Consider the following 18,049-nt stretch of genomic DNA (forward strand, 5'->3'; position numbering starts at 1 on the left):
TAGTGCTTTTCGTCAAATTTAACAGCCAAAGAGCTCGTACAGCAGCAAGAGAATGATTTTGACCAGAGGCATCAAGTGGCCTAAAAAACACTTTGACAACGGAAAACCAGTGGCAGTTTGGTTTCGAATTGATCTAAAAGTCTCTTCATATTACCGAACTGAGTAGGGAACAAATAAAAATCACCGTGCCAAAACTTGTGCCGGCTACTCCTTTTTCAAGCGGTGTTGAGGGGATAGAACATGCACCATACCGTATGCTGCTGTTATATTGGTATGTGACATATCTTTATGACTGTGCAAATTGATGTACCAAAAGATCAATATCGACATTTAATTGGCCGACCATGCCACTACCAGCATCAAGCACTGCCATCTTACGGTTTTGCACCACTAAACTAAACCCTGGTGAGTTTTGCTCTGGGTGAACAGCAAATGGGAAACTTTTTGCATTCTCGTTTTATCCCGCGCTTTCACCTGTTGTTGATGGTGTTTAGAGTTTTCCAACCTTTAGGAGTTCACGTTTCAATAGCATAGAAACCTTTTGAATATATAACCTGTAGAAAGATTGTTCTCACGGGCTACATTATTCAGAATTACAAATAGGGGAAGGGGTGGTAAAATGAACACCTTAAGGAAATCATCTTGTTTCTGCTAAAAAAACGAGGAATTTGTATAGTTCTATCGCACAACATCAAAATTGGGATATTATCTATAGCAGCGACATGGATTCAGACTAAAATAGCTAAATTTTCACATATTTTAATCGCTATCAAAAGGCGATGCAAATGTTCATTTTACCTGCACTATGTGGGTAAAATGAACAGCGGTTGGTGGTAAAATGAACACCACGTAAAAAACGTGAGCAAAACAAATATTTCTGAAAATTTTCATTGCCCCACCGAAAATACATCCATTAATGATTGTAATCCATTCAAAAAGAATTCTAAAGGTATCAGGTTTGACATCATATCATAACGATATTCACCTCACTGAAAAACCTCAAGTCTTCCGAGCTAAAAGTTACGTCAGTTCTAATTTTCAATCGTGGTTTTCTTAAATGTTAGTTTTCGTTGATATTTTCACTTCAATTGACCTGACCTTACAGGGGACGGACCTGGTGTAGTGGTTAGAACACTCGCCTCTCACGCCGAGGACCTGGGATCGAATCCCATCCCCGACATAGTCACTTATGACGTAAAAAGTTATAGTGACGACTTCCTTCGGAAGGGAAGTAAAACCGTTGGTCCCGAGATGAACTAGCCTAGGGCTAAAAATCTCGTTAATAAAGTCAAACCAAGTCAAACCAACCTTCAATTGACCTACGTATCAACTCGAACACACAGATTTATGCTCTAAATCGTCCGTGCGTGATAAAAATTCATCGAAATTTGTTTTTTCTCGGTAAAAGGCACGGTGTTCATTTTACCACCCCTGTTCATTTTACCATCACTTCCCCTACAGGTATGTTCCGTTTTTATCAACACGATCGGCAATTTTCAGTTGACAAAATCGGAATGAATTGCCAAAGGTATATCAACTTCGACTGGGATGCACTAATCGCCATACTAGAAAAACGCCACTCGCTAGTTAGATCACGAGTTGGCTGGCAGTAAAGTAAACTAACGTTCTAGTTTTTTGTTTAATAAATCTAATTTCGTGACGTTGGAACGTCCAGTATTAATGGTTTCTCAAATGGTCAGTCATTGCAGTCCGATGCAAACTTATTGTATGGAGAATCCAAAATTTTCAATTGATTGCTAAGTTTTGCTGGACCCCTATCCCCTACCACTTAGAACAGGACGTAATTGTTTGCTATAATATTTGCATTGCTATCGAGTTTGAAAGATAAAAGATTATGTCCAAAATATGACAGGGTTAAAAATAAAATACACTCGTCTCGTTATGTCTCTTGCCGTTTTCCAAAAAAATTGGGATCTTACCCTTTTCATCTCTTATAACAAAGAACTCAACATGTATGTCTATCACATTCACGTTGAAAATTCTATGATGCCATGTTATAAAAGAAAAAGGAGAGGTCTTTGCAACTCCCACAAGTACGTATTCAACTAATTACAAACTTAAGTTTTTACTGGGACGTGGCCAGAGCAACTCCCAAACGTTGAAGGATGCATTAACCTTCGGGCTGTCGCGCTGTTGTACTTTGTACAACAGTTGTGATATATATGCTATCATTTTGCAACAAAGATATCTATCGACACCAAACCAAAATGTATTCCTCAAGAATCTTCTTAAGAACAATACTCGACAGTTTTTATTCACAATGTGGCCCTTTATAATACGGTAAAATCAACAAATGTACATGGAAGTCGCTTAATAATGAACGCACTATGTACGGTTCGAGGAAACCACAGTTTGAAATCATCATATTTTAACATCCAGATAATATAGACACTTGGAATCTTTATTAAAGTTGTTCTGGAGGTGTAGCGCTATCTGATGCTACCTCATTTAATTCGGAATTTGACCGCTAGGTGGCACTAGTGGGCATGGAAGTTTTACTTTTGTTTTGCAGATATTGCAGGATCCTGACTATTTAGAAGGATGTCGTCTTCGGCAAAGTTACTTAGTAAGTTAAGGACTATCATTTTTCGGGCTAGTTGATTCAGAACTTTGCCTATAGGCGGCGCTAGTGAGCATGAAACTTTTGTTTGCAGGTATCTAAGGAGCCTGACCACTTAGAAAGATAGTGTCTTCGGCAAAGTTGTTCAGTAGCTCAAGGGCTATTTCTTGGCTCAAATAATGATATTTGAGCCAAGAAATAGGGTATTTTGCCACCAGGCGGCGCTAGTGAGCATGACATTTTTGTTTTGCGGATACTGCAGAATCTCGACTTTTTAGACAGGCACCTTCGGCTAAGTTGTTCAGAAGCTCTGGAACTATCATTATTTTGCAAATTCTCGAACTTCAAGGATTAAACAAAGAAAGAATTTGAGCTACTGAACAACTCTGCCGAAGACACCATCTTTCTAAGTGATCAGGCTCCTAAGATATTTGCAAAACAAATGTTTTATGCTAACTAGTGCCGCCTAGTGGCAACATTTTGAATCAACTAGCTCAAACAATGATAGTCTTTGCCGAAGACGTCATCTTTCTAAGTGGTCAGGATCATGAGATCTGAGAAACAAAAGTTTAATGCTCACTAGCGCTGCCTAGTGGCAAAATCCCGAATTTCTTGGCTATAATAATAATGGTCCTTAAGCTACTGAACAATTTTGCCGAAGACGTCATCTTTCTAAGTGGTCAGACTCCTAGGATATTCGCAAAACCAAGGGTGTTGTACAAAGTACAACGCGCGACTACTCGCGTTACAAAAATTCGCGCGACGACCGAAAGGTTAATCTTGTCCAGAGCCCATGCTAAATCTTTAAACTCCAATTGATTAGTGGATAGGAAGGAGTCAAACCTTGTTGAATCGTGTATGACTTGACACCTACCATGTATGCACAGTCATAAAGATGGTGCTCAACACTAACATAATGTCGAAAATTTAACCCTGAGGCTATTGAAAAACATTTAAATTGCTTCAAAATAAGTAGGGGGAGATCCCCCAGTACCGGACACTTAAGCCACTAAATTCATAATTCGAAAAATATTGATTTGATGGGCTCGTGTTACCCATTTATGATAAATATTATCATTTTTATCGTGTACAAAAATAAATTTGAAAATATAAATATGAATTTTGACATTGAGTTTTGAAGATGTATTTTAGTACCAAATTGATCGATCTTGAAAGGTGGCACCCAATACCGGACACGATCTGGAAATGCCTCGAATTCTGTAAATTTGAACATCATTGAATGTCTACACTATAGAAATAGTTTCAATTCAATGCATTTGCAACATTTACAAACATAATTTGAGTTTTTCTTAGTTTGCAAGATGCCTATCAAAAATCTCTTTCATATATGATGAAAAATAGCATATTTTACGATGCTGTTATGAATGTTCATTCTTCTTAATGTTATTGCATGTTTGACGGAACCCATGAAAAATGAAAGTATTTTGAGACACTGATGCAATAATTACAAAGATATCATATGACAAATCAAGCTGTCCGAAACTGAGGGACAGGAGGTGATTAACCAAAATTGTAAGTTGTCCATATTTACTTCAATTGTGGTACAAAATACATTCATACTATCAAATTAGGATTGTGTTCGATCATGCTTGCGGGATCCAAAGTATTTTTTCGCGTTCAAAATAATTACTAAATAGGCTCAAAATTAAGAAGATACGTCAATTTTTTAAAGATTTTCAAACTTTTCAACTTTTTTAAAAAGGGATGCATATTTCAAACATTAGTCTACATAATAGCTTTCTTTTCTACTAATACACCATCTTAATTGGACCATGATTTCTCAATGTTTCGACTTTGTCCGGTATTGGGTGCTGTCCGGCACTGGGGGATCTCCCCCTACCGTTTTCATTCATATTACGAACACTTAAGGCCTCAGTGAAGTATAACTCAACATATACCATACAAAATAAATCATCTTGTATGATTCCTCAGCGTTATCGAGCGTCGGAAACCCTTAACTTTCGAATTATGAGTAAAGAATATGCTTCCGCAACTTGAATAATTTTAAATAAATCAAAATAAGTGGCCTTTTCATGATTCTTATTTCGGACGCTTCCTCACTTTTGCCTCATATTCCAGAAACTTTGATTCGAATTCCGGACAGCTCATAAAATCATTATTAGAAAAGTCAAATCATCAATAGAAATCGTCGAACCATTAAAGAGTCAATTGAGCATTACAAATTTGCATAAATTTTTATGGAAAAAGCTAATTAAATCAAGTCTCGGAAGTGGGAACTTTTGAACGGCAAAAATTGAAATATTTCGTGAGAAATGTTTCCCATACAAAGTAGAGTGTCCGGAATTTGAAGCTGTCCTTAATATGAATCAAAACGATATTTGGTTTATATTGTAAGCATTTTAAACAACAAAAAAAACTAACTTTTTTTGTTTGTTGATAAAAACAGAACAATTTGGTGACGAAATCGGAACGTGACAAAATCGGAGCATGACAAAATCGGAACGTGATAAAAACGGAACATACTTGTATGTTTCTACTTTTTGGAAAATGAGACAAACATTATTTTACGTCACAATATGTATATATAAGACACAAAATTTCATACATCGCACTATATTTTCCATACTGCTTAGCATACAATATACACCCCTAATCTTGTTAACATTCGAATACACCTTGGATCGAAAAACGTTTCGCGTTCCCGTTTACGCCAGCAATGTCGAGCGGGCCATGGATTCGAACGAATAGGACTCGATCGAAAGTTGGATCCACCATAAACAAGAATAACAGCACAAAACAGACAGTAACTAAGGTAAAGGTTATAAATTTGAGTTTCTTTGTCAGGGCAAAAATGCATCCGTATGGTCTTTACGCCTACAAAAATTAATAAATACGATAACACTATTGGTGTAGATTTTATATAATAGTCTAGGTTACCCAAAAAACTCTGAAAACATAACAAAAATAAATACAAAACGAGGTTGCTGTAAATATGTTAGTTGGATAGTTGAGGTCAGCTACCTATAGCATAGCTTTGCTTTGTAGCTAAAGACATTACCACTCGGCTAAGGAAGGCTCCATGTCTGTTATATCTACAAGCTAACCTTAATTCCTACAAGCATAACGCATGTAACATACATTTTTTTCTGGTGTACGTACATTTCCAAAATGAAATACGGAGTTGGGAGTACATTTATTCGACAAACATAGACTATCCAAACTACTCTGGAGATCAGGACTTCGACATCTTCACTATCTTCTATATTATTTCTTTGCATTCAGTACATATGAATCATTGTGTAGTAGAAGCCTCTGAGCCATTCTTATTTTATATGTTACCCAGAGATTTCTTCAAATGTACAATCTGCTTGTGGTAGAAAATATTATCTTTTTAACCAGTGATCTGTCCGCCATGAGCCGGGAACCTATGTCGAAACTCAGCGCACATCATCGGCATTACCGAATCAAATACACACATAGGTACATCACACGTTCGATGTTCGGAGCCTTTCGACGTTCACTTTCGGCAAAGCATCCATCAGCTTATATTTGAGAACAGCTAGGTAACATGACGAGGCGCATCCAACTATACGAGGGCCAAAGCAGCATCAGTTATCCGACAACAGTCGTCGTTTTTTTGTAGTTGTTGGTGCATAGTGTTTGCGTCTGGGGGTGAGAAACACAACAATTCACTGTAATTCAATCGACTAGAAGAAAAGTATTTCCCGTCTTTTTGTTCCTGCTTTCAAGGATGCGAATTTGATCATGAAAGCTGGCATGCATGGCTTTATGATGTACGTTTTGGGTCTCTCCTGGTGAGGCTTTCACCAATTATGTATAATATTTTTTATTGAATTTGAAACCACGTAAATAAATTTAATTTGTATTTTGTGACTACATCATATTAAAGTAGAAGCACCAGTTTAGGCCATAGTAAGATTGGCTGACCAAATTCCGTACGTCTACCCTAAACTTTATTTCTACGATTGTGTCTTCCGACTTCGACCTCATTGTAAAATATCTAGTTTTTGGCTTGCAATTTGATTTATGTTTCAATTAATCATTATGAAAAATGCATCCCTCATTACACCTTATTAGTTGAAATGTATTCACGTGTATTGAAATGTAATTAGTTCATTTTGGGGATGATTCTACAAACGAACAGCTTCTCTTGCTTCATTGATTTCGAACCATAGAGAGCGGAAATTGAATGAAACAGCTGAAGTGACAAACCTAGAACGTTAAGAATTTAGCGACAGTTGTTCTGTACAGACCATTCTATTTACGAATAGCTCAACATTACATTAAATCGAAGCAAATGAATATTGTTTCAAATCAGATATATTTATGTTTCTCAAGAACACAAAAGTTTTAATGTTCAGTTTTGTTTTTTATTATTTAGATTGATCATCCTATAAACAAAGCATCCTAATATTTGGACTTATTTTACCTAAAATGAAAAGCAGGGCGCTTTTCAAAATTTTAAGTAATAAAAATTTCCCGTAAAAGTCGGCATGGTACTCGCATTGATTCCGACTTATTGGAAGTTCACAAGTTCAGCATCGTAGTGATGCAACAGGTTTGCTGGCAAGGTTCAATACTACATACATTGAGCGATAAGAGCAACAGTCAACTCTCCATAACTCCATTTCGGAGGGACACCATCGAGTTAGGAAGGTATTGAGTTATAGAACACAAAACCAGTGCAACTGCAATCCTAGGGGCCATCAAGGAAACCATGAAAGCCAACTTTTAATATGGTTCTCTAACTCAATATCGAGATACGAAATATCGAGCAAGCGAGAGTTGTATATAGCAAAGCTACGGCAATACACTTGAACTAGAAGCTAAAAGGTTCAAATCTTGAAGCAAATCGATAGAAATAACCCTCATGAAATCCCGGAAAAAATGTGAGAAATCTTAGGAAAAACTCAATGGAGAATTACGTTATTACATTGATGAAGTTCGATTCTGGTAACATGCATTTTTTGGGCTCTATATTTACCACAATTTGTTTGTTCCAAAGTGCATCATGCAACTCATCGTTTTACCCTCTGTCAAAATTTCCGCCAAAATTTAATGATAAAACATTCTGTTTTAAGATTTCAATTTTAAATTTGAGCAATAACTTGGAACCAAGGGATTGAAAAAAGCTGTTTAATTTTTCCTCCAACTTCATCTATTGTGTCAAAATACCATTCACGTGTTTTTTCTCAAAGTAATTCCAACGGCAGAATTTTATTTGATGAGTGCTCACCAGGATATTTCTCAATTCAATACCCTGATAGCTCTACATGTTTTTCCTCTTCTAGAAATCCTTCTACGATTGATTTGGTCTTAACCGACTCTAGTTATCTTTGTAGCCAATTAGTTACTCATGCTGATTTTGAATCTGATCATGTCCCTGTAACATTTCAAATATCCCATGAAGCGATTCTCAATCCTATCAGCTCCATTTTCAATTATTTTCGAGCCGACTGGAATATATATGAAACATATATTGGCTCTAATCTTGATGTTAACATTTCTTTACAAACAAAAATTGATATTGATATTGATGATCTTTAAACTTTAACAAATTCCATTGCTGAAGCCAGGAGCATTGCAATTCCCAAAATGTGAAGTAAAATTTGAAACCGCGATTATAGACGATGGTCTTAAACTCCTTCTTAAAAACGTGAGGAGAAGGCAATTTCAATGCACTCACGATCCTGCTATGAAAATTATGTGGCAGGATTAGCAGAAAGAAATCAAGAAACGTTTTGCACAATTAAGAAACAAAAATTTTGAAAATAAAATTCTCAATTGTACCCTGGCTCAAAGCCCTTTTGGAAATTATCTAAAATTTTGAAAAAACTTCAGAAGCCAATACCGGCATTGAAAGAGGAAAACAAATTATTACTGACTAATTGTGAAAAACTCAAAAATTTGCTATGCAGTTTGAAAGGGCGCACAATTTTAATTTAGGACTTACTAGTCCAATTGATAATCAAGTTACTCAGGATTTCGAAAATATTCTCAATCAAGAGAACGTTTTCGAAAATGCCTGTGAGGCTGATTTGGAAGAAGTGAGAACTATTATTAAAAAATTCAAAAATATGAAAGCTCCTGGCGATGATGGAATTTTCTACATCCTCATCAAGAAACTTCCAGAAAGTAGCTTATCATTTTGAGTTGATATATTTAACAAATGTTTTCAATTAGCATATTTTCCTGACAAATGGAAAAATGCTAAGGTTGTTCCAATTTTAAAACCAGACAAAAATCCTACAGAAGCTTTTAGCTATCGTCCAATCAGTTTGCTTTCCTCCATCAGTAAACTTTTTGAAAAGGTTATTTTGAACATAAACGAAAATTCTATTTTTGCCAATGAACAGTTCGGATTCCGCCATGGACATCCGACCACTCATCAACTTTTAACAAATTTGATTCGTTTCAACAAATCTGAAGGCTGTTCTACTGGTCTTGCTCTTTTAGACATAGAAAACATTCGACAGTGTTTGGCATGAAGGTTTGATTGTGAAATAAAAAAAAAACTTTAATTTTCCAACATACATTGTTAGAATAATTCAAAGTTATCTGTCAAATCGTACACTTCAGGTTAACTATCAGAACTCCAAATCTGGAAGACTTCCTGTAAGAGCTGGTGTTCCCCAAGGCAGCATTTTGGAACCAATATTATACAATATTTTCACATCTGACTTACCTGAGTTACATCAGGGATGTCAAAAATCTCTGTTTGCGGATGACACAGGCCTCTCCGCCAAAGGACGAAGCCTGCGTGTCATCTGTAGTCGATTGCAAAAAAGTTTGGATGTTTTTTCTTCATACTTGCAGAAATGGAAGATTTCTCCTAATGCTTCCAAAACTCAACTGATAATATTCCCACATAAACCAAAAGCTCTTTATTTAAAACCTTCAAGTAGACATGTTGTCACGATGAGAGGGGTTCCAATAAATTGGTCAGATGAAGTTAAGTATCTAGGGCTCATGCTAGATAAGAATTTAACTTTCAAAAATTACATTGAGGGCATTCAAGCCAAATGTAATAAATATGTAAATTATATCTATCCCCTTATTAATAGAAAATCAAAACTTTGTCTTAAGAACAAGCTTTTGATATTCAAACAAATTTTCAGGCTAGCCATGTTGTATGCTGTACCAATATGGACTAGCTGTTGTAATACCAGAAAAAAAGCTCTTCAGAGAATTCAAAATAAAATTTTGAAAATGATTCTGAGGCTGGTATAATACCAATGAGTTACATAGAATATCCAATGTTGAAACATTCACACTAAGCTCTTACGGTGAATTCCACCGTAATCTCAACAGCTGAACAGTTCGGTGAAATAAAACACCGTAATTCCGTCGAAATTTTACGGATTCCGGTGATTTTTTACCGAATACTGTAAAAATGTACCGTACTCTGTTAATTTATTTCACCGAACTGTTCAGCTGTTGAGATTTTTACAGGAATCCGTAAAATTATTTAAGTGTGTTGGAACAAATGTCAAATAATATAATTAATAATTCAAGGCAAATTCGTTACAATCTTCTATAGTCACGATTAATGCGTTATATGTTTAGGTTAAGTTAGGTTAAGTAAATTGAAAGCGTTTTTTTTCTCTTATAAGCAGGTGAAATCAACTCACCTGTAAAAAATCTGAACTGCTACGGCAAATGAAATGTAATATGTTGTTAACAAAATGTAAATAAAATCTTAAATTTGTTTTACCAAATTAGGATGATAGTGTAGTCTAACACAGAACACCTAGATATAAGAAAAAAAAAACAGTTACGTGTAGTGAGTTTTACCTTTTTAATCTTCACTGTTAAAATTTATCAAAAATATGCACTGCTTTGGTCCGTTCAAGATGGATAAAATAGTGATTAAACTGATTTTATTTTTAATTTCTATTATACAAAAAGCATAAATTGTGATAGAACTTTTTCATATTTACATAAATGTCTGTTTTTTTTTTTGAATGAAAACACGCTGTGAAATTTATTAGATGGGACAAAATATCAAACTTAGTTTCTCAAAACGTCAGAAATACGACCTAGATATGTTTAAATATATTATTTGATTCCTAGAAGTAGCGCTTTTTCAGTCTACAAGCATAATGTTGATGCCTTTAACGGAAGATGTGTATTTTGTGATGAATTTTCGTTACATATATTACTGAACATATATTGATTGTGCATTGTTTTATGAATTTCATTATTTTAATTTAAAATTTTCATATTTACACAACGGAAAAGTTTTTAAACCAAAGTAGAAAATTTGTTCGGCCCAAATTATCCACACATAAAATCTCCTTTGCTGCATGAAGAATAACAAAGATTTATTCTCCCGAGAAACGCATACCAACTTGGCGATCATAAAACGCTGTCCAACCGAATGTCTTTATTTGTAAATCACTCCAATAATGACAAAAATTGGATGAACTAAGCAAGAGGGAGAACGAGCAATGAGTAAGTGTATTTATTATTACACAAACGATAACGTGACAGCAAACAATTTTTGAGAGAATCAAATATTGGTATTTATTAACAAAATGCAAATCAAATATTCATCTAGGCTAAACGTCGGTCGTGTCGTTCCATTCGTCTCAGTTAAAATCGGTCGGCTATAATGTGAGCTCATCAGTTTTGCTTTGCATTCCCTTTTGACGACTTTTGCCTTTTTCCCATTCCGACCCGCGGTAGGGTGGAAGCGCTTATTTTGATCAGCCAAAAAAAAAAATCTTCGGAATATATGGGAAGCTTTGACCCTGAACTGAATAGATACTTTTTTTCGCATTGAAAATTACGTTGGTCAATATTTGGTCACCAAATTGAAAGGATTTAATATCTATCGACAATCTGGCATTTCGAAAATTTCGAATAAAAAATTAAAATATCTACTTGATTATTTGATTATCGTCGGTTATATTAACAAACTTTGTACTTCAGCTTTCTCAAGAAAATGTATAAAATATCAAGGGTATGGTATTGAGAAATCATCCTGATGGCAATTTTCTTCATCATGATTTGAATAATAAGATTTCACTTTGTAACAACAAGTTTGGACTTAGATTCCAGTACTAATGGAATATTTTTCAAAATTTCTCCATAGTAATTTCCATACAAACCTACATTGTCTTTGAGCTACCTTCAAATCATCACGTAGTAAGATGAAAATTTCACAGAAGACAATGTTTATGGTAAGAATGGATTTTCAAACTTTTTTAATTGTGAATCACCCTAATGTAGTACACCAAACAAGAAAGTTTTATGCTGATAAAACAGTGTATAAATCACTATGGCTATGACTGGCGATTTGGTCAACACCGGTGCTTTTACCCTAAGCCCACATAGCTGCGGGTGGTTGGATTGAATACCGATCTCAGCTCTCTTCGCAAATCATAAAGCTTCGGATTATGGCGGTTTGTTAGACATTTATTTGGTCTGGGTGCCGTCTTGTTGCTGCAAAGACTGATTGGTTTGAAATCTGATAGACGACAATCATTGCTGATGAGAGGTTTGATTTCAATCGATGAGTTGTGCGAAAGCTTGGGAAAGTGCAGATAGTGGGTATACGCATTCTACAAATTGTGTACTTTGAAACACTGCCTTATAATCAGAACTAACGATGGTAAATATTGATTAGGCGCATTCCTAAATCTACTATGTTCTTTTTAGAGTTGTCATCTCAACAAAACAAACATAAAACAAATCCAAAAAGGAATAGGTGAGCGAAACAATGTGAGGACGACTGCATGAAGCTTAATATTAGATCATTATGGTATCAATACATCTCACCGTAGAATCTCATTAAATACGTGACGAAGCTTTCGGAAAGTACACAGACGGCATCCCTACCATTGCATTGGAATAGTTTTCAGGCGATTTTTATTCGCTTTGCGTTCTATCTACATCATGTCTTGTATCTTGATGACATGCCTAATGCAAATCTGTCGTAATAGTATCCGGTTGGCTGAAGGTATGTTGTGGAAGGTAAAATCCACTAGTAAGGATGTGCTTCAGTCAAAATGCAGATTTTTTTATCAAATTATCCGAATGTGAAGTGTAGAAGCTATTTGCAATTTGTAATTATCTTGTTTTTAATAAAATTATAACGTTAGCTTCTTTTTTTTGTGTTGATCGCAGAATTTTTTTTATCAAAAACAAAAGTAATTCATAGAACACAGCATCATTCAAAAGTGGAAACTGAAATTAGAATAAATTTTAAGCATAAGCATTGATGACCTACAATTGGTAGTTACTACTCCGTGATTGTTCAGAATATATAAGAAATCCCATAGCATATGGGACTGTTATGCGAGTATGGGCAGTGTAGCTTGGGAGTAGGTTTTCATCTTCACCTTGATAATTGATGTGATTCATGCAACCTCAGTTCGAAACATCATCTATCAGTAGGTAATCTAGAGACCACATGAACATACGAAAAGTCGACAGTTTTAGCGTTGAACCATTCAAAGGTCATTGATGATGATAAAAAAAAACTGGTAAAAGGAGTTTATGTCGACACTTGAAGTGACAATTTATATGACTTAGGGACCTATTTTGTAAATCGAGCAGATTCATGTGACTCATCTGAAATCATTGTCGATCAAAGCAAGCATGCATATTTCAGATGTCACCCGTCGACTCCCACACTAATACAGTCACATAGAGTGACAACTGTCGTAAAACTCGAGTGACAGAGCTGAGTCGAGCTAGTTTTCCGGTCGACAGTGACTCCAGTCGAGTCATTTTGATCGACTCGACTTATAAAATAGACCCCTTAAAGTACATGTTTAGATAAATCAACTAATTTAATTACTATTCCTACTGCTGTCATGATATATACACACTTAGATTTTTTCCACGAGGTCGGCTGTGCGAATCTCGGTTTTCCAATTTTAACAGAGACTCAGCTAACAAATTGTCTGGTTGCTAAGCAACGAAACACGATTAACTGATACTCGGCTTTTATTTCCTGAGATTCCAGGAAATTTGTTTGCCGACTACTCGGCTGTGCGAATCTCGGTTAAAATTATCCGAGATTCGGCATTCTAAATTAAGTGTGTACGATTCATAATAACTTGTACAAAATAATAAAAGCAATAAAACGAGCTCAATAAACTGATCATCTATCCTTGACTGAGCAGCTGTAAGGAACTTTAACGAAAACAAAAAAAAAAAAAAAAAACTACGACAAACCGACTTAATTCAGCTTTTTTACAACCACTTTTTTCAGCTGTTTCACTAGCCGAATCTAATAATTTTCGGAGACGATAAAAACGTGACAGATCAATTTTCAACACATACATTTGCGCGCGTTGCATACTGCGATCTGAAACTGTAATTAGAATAGTTTTTCATCAAAACATCAAGCTTGTTTAGCTGTTGGATTCTGCATTAATTTTCACAGTAGCTTGTGGAGTTCCAAATGTACATATCTGGGGTATAATTTAAGATTTTTGTACAGTAATACCTCCATGAGTCGATGTTCCATGACTCGATATCGACTCATGGAACCATACTAAAAACATAATTTCATGGTTACTATGATGGTCCCTAGAAGCAGCTTTCCAAAGAATTGCTGTTCCATGACTCGATATTTCCATGAGTCGATGGTCCCTTTAATATCGACTCATGGAGGTTTCACTGTAGTTTGATCATTATGGGTCAGCCTTTTGTTCTTAAGAAAAAACCGAACCTAGACCGCAAAACTGTTGATTTAACAAATGATGTACTACACATCTAGATTGATGCCAGTTAGGTTCTGATTATGGCATACTGGTCGCGATACAAACGGACAAGGCATGGAACTGCGAGTAGAAGTGCTTCGAGCACATTGGGACCAACGCCTAAACGGCCCCAATTATGTATACTGGCAGCGCACGACTAAGGACAAGTAACGGTATATGTACTGGATAATATGCTTTGAGGCTGACAGCGGCGACATTCTACTCCCTTAGTAGGGTCGGGTGACACTGGTCCGAAACGGCGAGTGGGTTAATGGCGCAGGCTGCTTCCGTCCCGTAAAACCGTGACAGGCCTTAGAGTATGTTCCAAATCCGTCGCCTGGTTGTTCCAACTGGGCGGGAGTAGGTTCAGATGCCATTACCCGACCTGCGCTGATCCGGCTCTGAACATAGTACCCCATAAAGGACTATGTCAACCCTAGTATGGTCTCCCTGCTTGCATAGATAATCTTGGGGTCATAAAGGTGACTATTCCAGCGGAGTTGGATAGCGGCTCTTAGGAGGACCCATAAGAGATGATCAACCAAAAAAAAACAACTAGCGGAATGTGAAGGAGAGGCGACCAACATCAACTTTATTGAAAACAGTGTGGGCAAAAGTCTAGATACTGTGACGACGGCAGGCACTGGCCGCTCCAGTGCAACATGTGAGGTGACCGATGGCCCGGGACTAATCGAGGCCATGGATCGCAATAGGGAGTACCTCCCTAAAATGCAGGTAGCTGCTGAGCAACTTGATGTCATCATCGAGTTTGTTAAGAGCAAAAGCAGTATCAGCAAAGACTTGAAAACAGGTCTACTGAAATTGCGACAAACAGTCCTAGCTGCAAAACAGAACTACGAGAAAGCCAAGGAACAATTTGGCAAGGTAGAAGGCAAAAGAGACACTAAGTCGTGTCAGACCGAATTGTTTTCCTTTACAGGCAACGCGAATATATCGGATGATATTATTCGATACGCGATGCGGAAGAGGGGATCTCCCGAGGATGAATACGTCGAGAAAAGACGTATGGTTGCTAAGGGAAAAGTGACCTACGCGGCCGTCCACCAGAGCGGAAAAGCTGGTACGAGCCAAGCCCCGCGATCAAGAGGACATGGCAACAAAGGAGAGGCAAACACCAAGCCTAAGGCCAAGAAATCCAAGAAAAAGGAGCCACGGGATAACCCGAACCAGGCAGTGCATCCACAGGAACCACGGGCGCAAGGCAACAGCAACTCGTGGATACGAGTTGGAAATAAGAAAAAACAGAGCCCAAGGAGAGCGCTTAACCCAAAATAGCGAAATGAAGGAATTTAGGCGAAGCTCTCGTTAACAAAACGGATGAAGCGAAATACGCCGAGGTCCTGAAGGCGATGCGAAGCACGGAGAAGTTATCGCCATTGGGCGAAGACGTGCCGAGCCAACAAAGCGAAGAACTTGGGCATACTCAAGGTAGGCTGGTCGGTTTGCCGGCTGAGCATACAACAGCCTCCTAAAGTTTTGCTTCAAGTGTTTCGGGAAGGGCCATAAGTCGTGGAATTGAAATGGTCCCGACAGAAGTAAGATGTGCAGAAAATGCGGCACCGAAGGCCATAGGGCAAGCGATTGTAAGCAAATCGCTAAGTGCCTAACATGTGTCGACAGAGCAGACAACGGACACTTAACGGGCGGACCGAAATGTCCGGGCACAAGCGGAGTATCAAAGCAGCCAAAACGGAAGTAACACAGTTAAATTTAAACCACTGTGATGCAGCCCAGCAGCTGCTTTGGTAGTCAGTCTCGGAAACCAAGACTGACATGGTGTTAATATCGGACCCATACCGTATACCAGCCAACAACGGGAACTGGGTGGCAGATAGGTCGCAACAGCTAGCAGCTATAGGGACGTTAGGACGATACCCAATCCAAAAAGTAGTCTCTAGCTCAAATGACGCTCAAAATGCGATAGCAAAAATCAACGGCGTGTTCTATTGCAGTTGTTACGCGCCCCCAAGGTGGTCGATTGAGGAATTTTCCCACATGGTCAACCGGATGATAGCTGAACTAGCTAATTGGCAGCCAGTAGTGATAGCTGGCGACTTTAATGCATGGGCAGTGGAGTGGGGTAGCCGCTGCACCAACCAAAGTGGCCAGCTATTGTTGGAATCCCTGGCCGCATTAAATGTAGAGCTGGCAAATGTGGGTACAGTGAGTACCTTCCGCAGAAATGGTGCAGAATCGATTATCGACGTGACATTTTGTAGTCCTAGCCTTTTAGGTACCATGAACTGGCACGTAGATGACGGTTATACTCATAGCGATCATCAAGTTCGAGTTAGGGAGGTATCGAGTTACAGAACACAAAAGCAATGCAACTGCGTTTCAAGGGACCATCTAGTTAGCCATGAAAACCAACTTTTACTATAGTTCTCTAACTCGATATCGAGATACGGAATATCGAGTAAGGGAGAGTTAACTGTAGTATAATACCAGGCGGGAGGAAGGCAGCGCGATGTATCTCGACCCAAGCCCGAGGATGGAAAACAGCGCTCTTCGACGGCGAAGTATTCACTGAAGCCCTGAGGCGCGAACGGAATACTCTGGACCTAAACGGCAAAGAGCTAGTTGCTGTGATATCACGAGCGTGTGATGCTACCCTGCCGGTAAAAGCCCCTCCTAGAGAGAACAGGCCGTCGGTGTACTGGTTGTGCGAATCAATTGCTAATCTTCGAGCAATCTGCCTTCGGGCTAGACGAAGAAGGAAGATGTTCAATGCTTCAACAAAAGGGGTACCAGTGAAGTCCACGACACGTGTAAAGAGGAAACGCTCGGAATCTGGCAGCAGGAATGGGATAACTCCACTAAGGGTAGATGTACCCATCGGCTAATACCAAATGTGTCAGATTGGTATGGTAGAAACCTGACGCAGTTTCTACCTTAATTCTAGTCCTGTCAGGACATGGTTGCTATAGACAGTACCTGCATAGGTTCGGGCACTCAGAATCTCCTGAGTGCCCCAATTGTGCTGGTGTGGAGGAAACTTCGGAGCATATCGTTTTTGGTTGCCCCCGTTTCAATGTTGTGAGAGATCGCATCTAAAAGAATTGCTCAAGTACAGTGCGTAGGCTGGTTTTAGCGGGTCGTCGTTGGTGCGTCATCCCCGCATTCCCTAAGTTACCTTCTCAGGGGATCTGTTTGCAGATTCCCCCCTTGTAAACAAAAAAAAAACTTCTAAAAATTAGCAATCTTTGTGTGAAGATGTTATGGAAGAATTTTAACAACGTCTCATGTTGGAAAATAATGGCATACCAGTCTCTTTATAAAAGTTCTTCCCCAATAGCAACTGCAAAACTTGAATTATTCTCAAATTTATATATTTGTTGATAAATTGTGCAATAAACAATAATCTTTGCGGAGGTGCTCAACGATTATAGCGTACAGAAATGTATTAGAAAATTAAAACTTGTATGAGAAAACAAACTTTTAACTTTAGGCAACATTTCTCTATTTTTACTTTTTTTTTTTTATAAAGGAATGTTATTGTCTTATGGACATTTAAGTTTAGTGCCAAATTCAATCCTACTATTTCATCATAAAAAAATATCAATATTGACGCTTTGGATTCAGTAGACATGTTTATTCGCCATACTTTTCCCACAACTTATAATTTGGAAAGAGAATATTTCCAGAGAATAGCAAGCACGCGCCGATAGAAACAAAACCTCGGTTAAAGCAATGTCACCACGTCTAGAAGCGACGAAAAAAATAAACA

General features: G+C 37.7%; 1 protein-coding gene across 6 annotated transcripts in view; it reads right to left on the reverse strand.

The window, feature by feature from the left end:
• Positions 1–18,049, reverse strand: part of LOC5575043 (basement membrane-specific heparan sulfate proteoglycan core protein) — a 422,529-nt gene that overhangs the window by 128,384 nt on the left and 276,096 nt on the right. The gene's annotated exons all lie outside the window — the stretch shown is intronic.

Source organism: Aedes aegypti, chromosome 3 (genome assembly GCF_002204515.2).
Source record: "Aedes aegypti strain LVP_AGWG chromosome 3, AaegL5.0 Primary Assembly, whole genome shotgun sequence".
Lineage (NCBI taxonomy): Eukaryota > Metazoa > Arthropoda > Insecta > Diptera > Culicidae > Aedes > Aedes aegypti.